A 9,866-nucleotide genomic window follows, 5' to 3' on the forward strand; every position below is an offset into this window, starting at 1 on the left:
GACTTTTGCTAGCCTCACACTGAGGAAGTGAAGAAGGAGAGGACTAGATGGGGCGATGTGGGAACCTGCTAGCGGCCGGGCAAGGCGCCCTGGAGAATGGAAACTGTGTGGGGGTTTCCCCCCATTTGAAAGCTCCCCAGAAGAGGGGATTCCTGAGCCTTTCCCTCCCCTGCCAGGCGTCCTTCCTTCAACACAGGCTTAATTTCCTTCCTCCTGCCGGCCCAACGCTGCCAGTGGGAACACAGGAATGGTCCCTGCCCAGGAGGGGGAGGGCACCCCAGAGCCAAGTGTCACGAACGGAAACGCCCTCTCCCATGGGCACTCGAACCGCACGAAGGGTTGCACGCGGTGGGGAAAGGGTTAAATTCACTCCAAGGCCAGCCAGGGCGGGTGAGGTGGAGGCTCCCGGGCGTTGGACCCCGAGGCCTCCGCCCGAGTGGGAGGGTGGCCTCTTGAAAGGGACCTGGGGGCTGAGGGGTGGCACGTGGGAAGCACTCTGTGTTGTGTGAGTGTCCGGGACCTCAGACCGACCGAGTGACCGCCCATCTCCATCCCACCTCCACCTCTCTAGCTGCCCCGAGGTTCCCTTTTACGTGCGCTCCCCCGGGGCAAGCAGTCGGCCGCTGTGTATTCAGCGCCGCTCAACCGGGCCCCCTGCGGAGGCACCGCCGAGACAAAGGACGGGGCAGCCAGCCTTATCCCCGCCCGCAGCGGGCTACCCGTCTATCGCGGGGAGGGAGGAGGAGGACATCTTCGATCCAGCGCTGTGCGCTTCACTTTTGCTCGAAACTTGCCCGAAGGCTGCTGGGGCCCAGGAGCCAGGAGCCCAGACCAGCCTGGGGAGGGTGAGGGGAGAGGGCAAAGCTGCTGCGGGCGGGGGAAGCAGCAAGTGCGGAAGGTCTGCAACCTCGCGACTCCCGCGGGGAACAGCATGAAGGGGGCGCGTGGGAGCTCCCTCCACGGACTCCGACCGAGAGAGGGGCTTTTAACTTTACCCCAAGAGCTACAGGAGCCGCAGAACGGTTTCAAGCGAGGTTCTCCTTGGAGGCCACTAGAAAGAAAGCTAGACAACCGGAGAGGGCAACCAGGAGGCAGGTGGTCCACAGCGTGGGTGGTGGCGCAGGAATTAATCAAACGAGATTTCTTTAAACCGCCCAGTGTAGAGGCAGCGTCCTGGAAATGCCGGAAGCGTGCACTGGGTAAGCACATAGGTGAGCAACAAACGCCAACCGAACGCACAAAGGCGACCCGGAGCCCACTAGCCTCTCGGTCTCCCGGCCCCGGCGCGCCCCCTGGCGGCGGTGCTGATAATAAGGCAGGAAGTCTGCAGGCGAGGAAGGTGGCTCCGCCCCGCCCCCGACCCGGCGGGCTGGGAGCCGGAGCCTTTGTCGGTGAGCAGCCCGGATCTTTGGGGATCCCAGTTAAGTAGGCATCCTCGTGAGTGAATGCTTTTAATCTACTTCGCAATCCCCGAGCTTAGCTGGGGATAAGGTGTGCGTGGCTTCAGGCTCCCCTCTCCTCCCCACCCAGGTGGCTCCCCTGGGAGAGTGGGCCGCGCCACAGACGCAGGACGCCGGAGATGCAGGACGCGGGCGCGGGCGGGGTGATGTGAGGCCCCAGGCTCCCACTCCTGGGCATCAGGCGGGTTCCGTGCAGCTGCCTCAACGTTGTGTCGAGACACGGAAGGCTGCAAACGGCAGGGTGATGTCACTGAGTCCTTCCTGGCCTGGCCCACCAGCACCCCAAGATCACAGGTGCCACCTGTGGGGCGGTAAGGGGTTTTCCCTGTCCCAGTAGTTCCTCCTGTCTTAGTCATCTCTAGTTCCCCAAGGGCATTTTGGAAAGGGATTTGGGGTCAAAGTCCTTTAGAAAGGAGGGGACAACAGAAAAATGGGCTGGGGGCACCCCTGGCCAGCTGCCTGTTATCTCTGAGCCTCCTCTGTGCCATCCGAGGTGGAGACAATACTTTATATCTCATAGGGAGTTGTCAGCGTTAAATGAGAACCGTGCTGACAGAACGCCAGACTGAGGATGGCGAATAATAAATACTGGGTTTCTTTCTCCTCCTCTTAGGGGCTGAGGAGTAAGTGGCTGTCTTGGGTTGCTTTTTCTGCTCCTGTCAGCCTCAGCTAAGCAGCTCCTCAGGCGCCCAGGAGCCTCTGCCAGAAGGATTTGTTCAGGAAAATCTTGTTTGACACCCCAACTTGAGACCCACCTCAAAATCTCCTTTTCGGCGAGACCCTCAGCCCCATCCTCCTAGCTGCTCCCCCACCTTGTTCCTCTGGGCCTCTTACTCCACTTTATTTTTCTGCATAGCCCTAAACACTGACCTTGTATTTCATATATTCCATATTGAATGTGTCTGTTAAGTTGCCCATTTAATGTTGTCTCTTTCCTACTCGAAAATCTCAGTTCTGCTGAAGGCCCAACACCCAGAGCGGGATCTGGCCCAGGCCCCTAATAAACGCCGCCGATGACTGGCTGAGGGAGTAAGGGGGGAGGCAGCGGCTGAGGCCTCAGATGGGGGACCATTGTCTGAGCTCCTTATGGCCCTTTGGGGTCCCCATCTTGAGATCTTGGCACCTGGAATTCGCCACTCCCCCCTAGCTACCCTACTCCGGCTTTGGCACCTGCTTCCCCCTCAGATGACACCTGCACTGCCCCAAGCGGGCTGAGATCAGGGGTTGGCAGCCTGTCGGGAAGTTACCACAACACAGGACACCTGGGGCTTGGTGGGCCTCGTGCTGCCAGCCCCCATCTCTGCCCCCTCTTTCCCTCCCCCACTTTCCGTTTCTTCCAACTCTTCGGTCTTTTTCCATCCTTCATTATTCTGCCTTTGCCTCCAAGCCCTGAGCCCACACCCAGACATGACGGGCCTGCCTGAGGCCTTGGGGCTCTAACCCAAGGCCCATTCCTGCCCGGGGAAGTGCTTCTTCCTTGAGGAAGTCGAGCCAGACCTCTGCGTGGCTGTCTGTGCGTGGCTGACGTAGTTTCTCTTGGTCCCAGTGTTCTTTCCATTCCCCAGTGGGTGAGACATAACCAGGAAGGGGAGCCCCAGATGCAACCCAGGAACCATCTCTGCTTTCTTCTGTCTCCAACCTCAGCCAGGCTGTGGCCCCCTTTCACCTGGGCTTCAGGGCAGGAAAGTGTTTCCGTTTTTCCCATCACCCACAAACACATACTTTCCGCCTGCTGTGGGCAAAGCCTGAGGCCAAGCTCTGGGGGAGGAATGGTCCATCCTCAAGGGGACCCCAGGAGAACAGTAGGTGCTCTATGTGCACAGGGTGGGGGGATGGCTCATTCATTCAACACATTTTCATAGAGCACAGGGTAAGCGCTGATGACCAAAAACTGTCCAGGCCTTGCCATCTGTGGGAGACACAGTTTTCCAACAGAAGATCAAATAAATATTTCCTTTAAACCAAGGTAAGAGATGTGAAGATTCTTTTCATCTCCGGCATCTTCGTGGGGAGACTTTTGTGGGGGCCCATTAGGGAGATGGGATAGAGCAAGCCTAATGCCTGCTGTTATCCTTGGAGATGACACAGAAATTTCTGGTCAAATCCTGGTTTGCACCCTCCAGAGTTCTGCCAGCTAATTACCTTCCCCACAAAACAATGCAGCCAGTAGCAGCCATTGCTGGAAACTCACATGGGCCCAACCATTGGCTCTGGGTCCAAGGAGCCTGGACATGTGGATGTGGATCCAGTGAGCTCGCAATGGGGTCAGAGCTGCCTCACCAGCAGGTACCCAGGAACAGGTAGCTGTGGCTGGCACAGGTGTAGGCGAGTCCTTGGGCAGACCAGGGGCACCTGTCTGGCATTGTTCCACACCTGGCATAGCCCACCTCCTCTGCTCAGTTGCCTTGGCTTCCAGGTAAGGCTTGAATGGAGTTTCATATATCTGTCTGGAGAGACCCTCTGTCTGAGTGGTGGTCTTAGAGCCCAGATCTCATGGCACCACCACAACCCCAATGAATCCCAGTGCTGCCTCTCAACTGTGTGACACTGAGCACATTACCTACCCTCTCTGAGCCTGTTTCCTCACCTGCAAAATGGGTATAATAACACCTGCTTCAAAGGGCTGTTGCTTGTTCAGTGGAGTGATTCCTGCAGTGTCAGAAATGGCACCTGGGACATGTTAAGTGATGGGTAAGTGCCCCTTCCATTCCTCTGTGACAGTCAGCTGCTCTTTCTTGAGCCTCTCAAAGGCAAAGACTTCTATTTAGGCTGTAGTGTAGCCCACACTGCTGGTGGCCTCTTGCTCCAGGCTGGCAAGGGTCCCCAGTTTGTTTTGGCTCCCCAGCCTGGCTCAGTGGTTAAATTCTGATTCATCTAAGCCAATCATGGACACCCATTCCCCTTGCCAGGGATTTGTTTAAGGGCAGGCACGGGGCCCGGTTTAGGCTAATGAGACATGAGGGGAGGTCTGCTGGAGGGTACAAAAACTTTTCTGCCCTAAGTTTTCTGGGGCTCTTAGAATGATACTAAGACATGTCCCTTTTTCCTGTTTTTGGACATTATTGTGTCTGGGTGTGATGTCTGGAGCTGCAGCAGCCATTCTGTGCCATGAGGGAAGCTGCCTGAGGATGAGGCTGACTAGCAGAGGAAGAAAAGAAGAAAAAGAGAGAAAGAAGCTGGGTCTCTGACACCATTGCTGACATATTAGCTGACCCCAGGGGAGTCCTGCCTCAGAAATTCTTGTTATGTGAAATAACATATTTTCCTTGTTGTTTAGGCTACTTCAGGCTGTTACTTGCACCCAAAGTCCTTCTAACTGAATTCTGTATCCTCCTGCCCATAGTGTCTGGCATAGGGCAGTTAGGTAAAGTGTTGTTCATTGACTTACAAATTGAGTTGCTTTAATTTAAGGGCTGGTTGGTTTTCTTTTTCTTGGTTTGGGGGTTTAGTCTGGTTGGGAATGAGGTTGCAATTGGAGCCTGGAGCTGGGAGACTCACTCGGAGATGGCTTGGGGGAAGAAGGAAACAACAAAAGGGAGGGTGTGTAGGGTTGAGGTGGGGCTTAAAACTAATCCGGAATAGCGTTCCATCTGGTGTTGCCTTTTCCTTTTCCTTAAGAAACTGCAGCTTGACTGCTAATGGGTATAGAGTATCTTTTAGAGGTGATGAAATGTTTTGGATTAGATAATGGTGATGTTTGCACAACTTACTGAATATACCAAAAGCCACTGAATGGTATACTGTAAACTGGTGGATTTCACGGTGTGCGAATTATATCTTCACTTTTTAAAAAAAGAAAAACAAGCTGCAGCAACTCCCCTGCCTCCCTTCCACACTCTCTCCTCCTCCACCTGTGATCTCGGCCCTACAGTCGCTGGCCTCCTCAGGCTCCCCCCTCCCACACATCCATGCACCACTTTCTGGGGCTGCTCGGAGGGGCTGGCGGAAGACTCATCTGTGAACAGAGAGCTGGGTTCTACTTTCTACGCACCGTTTTCAGGCCTCTGCGCATCAGACTCACCCTTTTATCTGAGGGGCCAGGATCTCCTCGGGTCTGTCCGCACTGGCCAGATGGCCTCGGGTTGGGGGAGAGGGTGTCAGAATAGTACTGTGGGGATGCATGGGCTCTGTGATCAGACAAGGGCAGTTTCCAACCCTGACTCTACTGCTTAGCTGTGACTTTGGGCAAGTTATTTAGACTCCTGTGCGCCTGTTTCCTTATCTGGCAAATGGGTACATGTCCTAATACCACAGCTCACAGGGTCAAATGGCATAATTTACCCCAAGAGCTGGGGGCATACAGTTGACCACAAATGCTGGTTCCCCAAAACTTATTATTAACTTGTGACCAAACAAGTGGCAAAATCTTGACCAGACCGTCTCCTGATTCAAGGCTGATGGTGACCACGGTGATGTTCCCAGCTTCCCTGCTTTGCGTGGTCCGAAAGGCTTCCTTCCGCGCGTCCTCCTTACCTACCCCGAGTTTGACCGTCTCCCCTCTGCCTTTTGTTCTACATATTTAAGAGGGTGGTGCTAAGAGGAGAAATCATTTTCTGAAACCCAAATCAGAGAACGTGGCATAACCAAAATATTTTTCTTTTACTTTCTTTTCTCTTATCTTTTTTTCTTTTTTTTTTCTGCTCCAGAATTTAAGAAAGTCTGAAATACAGTTTGGCCAAAGGCTAGAATTTCAAGAGCATTTTCATGGCTAATGGTAATGTTTCTCAGAGGCCGGAGAGGACCATGGATGCCCCACGAGATGAAGCGTGGTGTTAAATCACGTGGAGTCACACGTGAGAAATCTCATCTATTCACATTTCCCATCCCGGTTCCCTTCACTCCTCCTGATTATTGTCGAGGGAGGAGAGAGTCTGTCTGGTGCTAAAGCAACGCTTACTGAGGTCCCTTTGTAATAAAGAGAGAAGGTCACACGTTCAGTCTTTGGAGGGGCGTAGCCTCTGGTTAGAAAGAAATTGTTGAAAATCATAGTGATCTAAAGTTTCCTCTGTAATTGAAGTTATTAAAAGGAAAGCAAATGAATTTAAAGAAAAGTGGTAATAGCAGAACACCCGTGAAGTGAAGGCGGCATGGAAATGCCTGGATTCTGGAAAACACTGGATCGTGGGGACAACGGAGCTGAGCGCTCGCACTCAGGGTGCCCAGCAAGTCCCACTGTGTGGTCAGGGCACCTTAGGGGCCGGCACCTGATGATTGGCCAGGGCCCCGGGGGGTGACCTAGCTCCAGAAGCTGGCAGAATGGGAGGGCACTGGAGTCCTCAGTGGCAGCTACCCCTGCTGTGAGCTGAGAACCACCCCAGCATCATCCCTGCCTTGAGGTATCAGATAGGAGCCTTGGGGCCGGCCGTCCAGCCTTACGAATGTGTTGGATGACGGGGTGGCCCGGCACCAGGCCTTGGTGACCCAGATACTCCCGTCGGGGGAGGGGTGGAGGGGGAAGCCGAGTCTCCAGTCCAGGCCTGACAGAGGCTCTCTGTATGGGGGAGCCAGAAGGACTTGAGGAAGCAGATCAAGCCCCAGAAGGTGCGTCGGCCTCAGAGAGCCGCCCGTTTCCCTCCCGTAAGGGGTGTAAAGAGCTACAGAAGAGGGAGACCAGAAACCAGGGCCGCGGCCTCAGCCTTCCCCAGTGGGCTGTGTGTCCTTGGCAAGGCACTTACCCTCTCTGGGTCCCGGTGTCTCTCTAGACTACAGTGGCCAAGTGAGGAGTCCTTCTGGTCCTGACATCATGGACTGGATGGCCCCCTTCCCCATGATTCCCGCGACCACCACCCTTTGCGTTCCTGCCGCTTTCAGGGCGGACTAGGACACTGGCCAGCGCTGGCTGCAGGCCTGTGGCTGGGACTGTCCTTCTAGGTGAGGGGTTGTTGGTGTCCAGCCCGGTGAGGCTCTAGCAGGGCTGGGCAGTGCCCAGGGGCCCTACTGGCAGGCTTAAGGTACTAACAGGAGAGACGGAGCCCTGGGAGGGAAGGAGGGAGGAGAGGAGAGAAGGGAGAGGTGCCTGGGTGGAGGCAGTTCTAGTGGCTGCTCTCGTGAACATGCCGAAGGTTGCCAAATTGAGTTTAAGCCTTGGTTCCAGAACACAAAGGCTCTTCTCTGGGGGCTTGACCCCTCAGGTCCCCCACCCCCAGGGCCCGGCTGGCTGAGCTGCCCCAAGGGAACTGGCCCCAGAAGGGCCTGGTTGTTGGCTGCGAAGTGGCTGGGAGGGAAGTTTTAATGATACACAACACAAGACACAGGGGGGAAAGAAAGGGGTGGGGGGTGGAGGAGAGAAGGGAGGTGGGGGGGTGGAGAAAGAAAGACCTCCTGCCAGGCCTGTTGCCAGGAGACGGCTAGGCAGCTAGAATCAGCCCTGCTCTTTTCACAGTTGCCTTTAAGCAAGGAGAGAAAGCCCTGTCCATAAAGGGGGACATGTGTTGCTGGGTGTGTAAGGCTAGCCTCTGCAGTTAGGGGAGCCCCCGGCCCCGCCCCCGCCGCTGCCTGGAGAGAGCCCCTGTAGCCCCCAGCCCTGCCACCCGCTCCTGAGGGTTATGGATGAACGAGATTGGGCTACAGAGCAACGGAAAAGGACTCGGGAAGGCGGTGGCCCTGGCCACCAAAATGCCACAGCCACCTCCGGGGTGAAACTCACCAGCCAGGGTCCCCAGGAAGCTGGCAGGGCCGGTGGCATCGGGATGGGGTTACTGGGGGAATCCGACAAGGCAGGTCACAGTATTCTGTGGGCTCAGGGTGGGCCCTTAGTGCCTGGGGGTGTCCAGGTGTCTGGGAATCCTCAACCGGGGACTTCGAAGGGTAGGCTGGGGGGCTGACAAGTCCCCCTGCCTGCACTCTGGCCCTTTGGTCCTTGTCACATATCCCACGTGGGAACAGGCTGCCCTAGGCTGTGCCTTGGCACCTGGGGACAGTGTCTTTGCAGCCTGGTCAGTTGGTGACTGCGTCTGTTTCCATGAGGAGTCTGCCACACAGCCATGGGGGTAAATGGAGGGTGAGGGCCGCTGGCAACACGAGGCCCCGGCGGTCAATCGATGGATGTCAACCGTGAGGGTTGTGCGTGGTGCGCTCAGCCCAAGGGCTGCCAGTAAATGAGACCAGGGCACCCTCTGCTAGGTGCGCCTGGCAGCTCATCTGAAGGCCCGACCGGTCGTGATGGACTTGAGTGTGGGCTCCGTGGTATAAGGGTTCCTTCAACATTGTGTTCTTGTGCCCCCCTGAAAACAGGCTGCCATATCTGTTGCTTCGTGTAGCAGTCAAATTAGAGGAGGAGGGGTTTCTTCTGCTCCCCCGGAAGCCGCTAAGGTCTGAGTTCTAGTCCTGTGAGCCTTCCCAACCCCCTTCGAAGCATCAAAGTGTTAGTGCTGGAAAGACACAGCTAGCCAGCCCGCCCCAACCTCCCAGCTGGGCGTCTGGGAAGTTCTGTTTGAATTTCAGGGGCACTGCCGGAGGCTTGCCTGGGCTCCAACACCTGTTTCCTGCCCCGGGCAGTGGGCAGCCCTGCATCCCCTGCTGCCCCTCAGAGTTGGCCCCCGGGGAGTGAATGAGGGAGTGAAATAGCTCAGCAGAGGCCAGTTCTGCACAAAATGGAGAAGTCGCTGCATCTTCAAAGGAATCTCTTACTCTGCATGTGTGTCTGCATTGAGATGTTTTCCATGCGAGGCAGTGTCCAGGAAAACAGGACTCCTGGAGAAAGCAGGCGGGTGAGACTGCTCACTAGAAGCGGTCTGCTGCGGCTCCTGGTGCGAAGGCTTGCTCTTCCTCCAACTTCTTTTGCATCTTGTTCCTACTGAAGCGTGTGTTTTTCCTGGTTCTCTTCTTTCCTGTCCTCATCCACCCGGGGCCAGGCCCCACCCCAGGTGTCAAGACTTGTTTCCAGAAGGGCCAAATCTCCATGAGGTGATAACGAAAAGGACAAACTTGCAAACTCTCAGAGGGGAGAATGGGGTGTGGGTGTAGGGGGTTGGTGGTGTCCTGCTCAGTGGCTGGAGGGGTGGGTGGTGACTAGTACTGATTGCCTGAGGGCCTCTGGGGGAGGGCAGGCGGGTTAGGGTTAGGGGTGGAGAGATGGGCCGTTAGGGGATCCGGGAAGTTCTGCTGGGCCCTCTGAGGTCTGGTTGGGTTTCTTTTGTAAATAAATTTTTATTTATTTGTTTGCTTGTTTATTTACTGTTGGCTGTGTTGGGTCTTCATTGCTGCCCGCAGACTTTCTCTACTTGCGGCGCGCGGGGGCTACTCTTCATTACCGCGCGCGGACTTCTCATTGCGGTGGCTTCTCTTGTTGCGGAGCACAGGCTCTAGGCGTGCGGGCTGCAGTAGTTGTGGTGCACGGGCTCTAGAGCACAGGCTCAGTAGCTGTGACACATGGGCTTAGTTGCTCCGCGGCATGGGGGGGTCTTT

The sequence above is a fragment of the Globicephala melas genome, chromosome 20, assembly GCF_963455315.2.
Source record: "Globicephala melas chromosome 20, mGloMel1.2, whole genome shotgun sequence".
Taxonomy (NCBI): Eukaryota; Metazoa; Chordata; class Mammalia; order Artiodactyla; family Delphinidae; genus Globicephala; species Globicephala melas.